Source organism: Aptenodytes forsteri, unplaced genomic scaffold (assembly GCF_000699145.1).
Source record: "Aptenodytes forsteri isolate BGI_AS27 unplaced genomic scaffold, ASM69914v1 Scaffold125, whole genome shotgun sequence".
NCBI lineage: Eukaryota > Metazoa > Chordata > Aves > Sphenisciformes > Spheniscidae > Aptenodytes > Aptenodytes forsteri.
In genome coordinates this window covers 2,491,812-2,494,622 of record NW_008794447.1, presented here as the reverse complement: position 1 = coordinate 2,494,622, position 2,811 = coordinate 2,491,812, and positions in this window count along the sequence as shown.

Sequence of the window (2,811 nt, the reverse complement as noted above, 5' to 3'; positions counted from 1 at the left end):
GCCCGCAGCACTCCACTCACGTGCCTAACAGCATTCACAATACCACGCTCCCTAAGAAGTGTCTGCTGGCTGCACGTGGGACTCTCCCTTTTCTTTGTAAGGGAAGTCTGCCATGTCAAAGGTGGACCGGAGTTTAAGAGACTTTCAGACAAAACTCTCTCGCTGGATATGGGAGGAATCAGCCTTGGGAGTGCTGCGGTTGCTCATAAGCAACCTACAGAAGTATCACTTCTAGAAGCACCACACACTTAAATATTGCTGCATCTAAACAACCAACCTCAAGATGTGTTCCTTCTCACTTGTAGGTTCAAATGAATGTCAGATGGAAAAAAAAAGAAAATCAAGGCTTTTTCATTACTTTAGTTCAGAATTCGGATAAGGACTATTGTGCCGATGACATTTTATCATCATTATAAGTGTAAATGGTTAGTTGCAAGACAGTGTGAACTTAAGTGATAATATTATATATAACCTGACTGGTGACGTTGAGAAATAAAAAATAAATTAAAAAAGGGAAAAAAAGAAAAGAGGTGCTGTAATTCCTATCTGTAGGTATCCTGCTATCTATTAATATACAGAGTATGTCTCGGAGAAAGACCGATGTGACGAAGTGGAATTACTATTTGGAAAGTGATAAAAATTGCATAAAGCAAATTCTGCATATCTAAATGTACCAAACAGTTACTTGGAAGATCACGTTATCATTTAAGAGTATATATAATATTTTAGTTTTTAAGCAGTGAAATTATTTTTCCTATGAATTATTCATCTCCTGTACTCATCATGTAAAGAAGCAGTGACTTCTTTTATCAACAAAATACTTTTTATTGACACTAAGGACAGCATTTAATTGAACCTATTTCCCCAATTATCGTCAGAAAAGAGTTTACATTGGTGTTTTGGAAAACTGTTTTAGGAAGATTTATCAGAGCTGCAAAAAAAGCTGTCCATGAACTAATGGAATTAGATTATCTTTGAATTCTCTCCACCAGAACTTAGAATGGCCACTAATTCCTTTCTTTGCTCTTTTGGTGTTTGCAAAGGGGTTCACTAAAGCCTGAATTGATATAATTATTGGCTTGGATTGTTAGAGATTTAGGCCAGATGGCTATGGGTTTCTAAAGTCCCAGTTGCTTGTGTTAGCTTTTCTAGTTTGCCTATAGGGTTTGGGGATCAGCAATTTGAAAGGGCTGCAAACTTGTAAAACAGTATTATTCATGGGGGCAGAATGTTCATCAGCGTGACCCAGTACTAAATACGTTCATTATGGGCATTTCTATTCTGCACAATTTGCCACACGGCGCTGGTTTGTGAAAAAAAAGAGACAATGGCTTATAAAATGCTTTTGAATGCTTAAAAAGAAGGAGAGTTCACGCTGAGCCTCCTCTGCTTTCTTTTTCAGCAAGAGCCTTCTTAGTGACTTTGGCTGAGCTCTGCTGAGAGTAAGTAAATTGGGAAAACCAGAGATTTACTTTTTACATTTTTGGACATGGGGGGGGAATAGAAAAGAGAGAAAAGCAATGAAAAATACTAAATACGTTCATTATGGGCATTTCTATTCTGCACAATTTGCCACACGGCGCTGGTTTGTGAAAAAAAAGAGACAATGGCTTATAAAATGCTTTTGAATGCTTAAAAAGAAGGAGAGTTCACGCTGAGCCTCCTCTGCTTTCTTTTTCAGCAAGAGCCTTCTTAGTGACTTTGGCTGAGCTCTGCTGAGAGTAAGTAAATTGGGAAAACCAGAGATTTACTTTTTACATTTTTGGACATGGGGGGGGAATAGAAAAGAGAGAAAAGAGCAATGAAAAAGAGTGATGGTATTATTATGGGCAACACCAATAAACAAATGGACAAAGTTAGCAGAAAAACAATGAAAAGCATGGCGAGACTGTGGCTAAAATAATAAACTTAAAAAGCAAATGCAAAGAAGAGGAAATAGAAATCACATCATAAATAGATACATTTGAAATGAGAAGAACACATCAGCTTCTGTGACCCGGGTGCAGCCTGAAGCTCACGTAACGACCTATAGCAGTTCTGGTGTACACAAAATACATTATCGACTCAGCCATAAGATTATTTTTTTGTGTGCAAATGTGGTGCAGCGTAAACGTGAAAACAGTTTTCGGCAATAGCAGAGAGGCAAGGAAATTGTCACTTTCCGAACCCTTAATCTATCTTGCGGCTTCCTTTTCTTTAAAACGCTTGGCATGTAGAAGGTGTACTTAGCAGAAATTGTCACGGTGAAGCATGAAGTGCTTTTTCAGCTCGGATGAAAAAGACCTGCTGAAGAACCACTGGAACAGCAAATAAAGAAGCGCAGAAACACACACAGAGGCAATTGCACTCATGCAGACACGGAAGAACCAAGCTCAGGCAAATGCAGCTGCGCTGAGGACAGAAATGCTGCGAGAGGGAGCCAGGGGAAGGACAGGAGTGTGCAAAATGTTACTGACTCGGAAAGAAGGAGGGAGAGGTTTCAAGCAATGAAGGAGATCTCTCCGCGCTCCACGCAGGAGCAGAGATGTTGAGGAAAAGCAGGTAATAGGTAAACGAGCAGCAAGAAGACGCTCTTGAGGCATGGTTAGAGAGACGTCATGCCCAGCTCGTTTACTAAGCAAACGCAGTAAAAGGATCCCAGTTAGTTAAACAAGGGAACCTAAAAGTATGTAAATGAGGAGCGCGATCGCATTTTTCGTGGCAGGAAGGGGAGGAATTAAAATCACAAAAACCCGCTTGAAAGCGCCCTGAAAATGCGGGGGGGGCAGAAGTTGATTTAAAGTTGCCCCTTAGTCATCTGCCTGCTCCCCC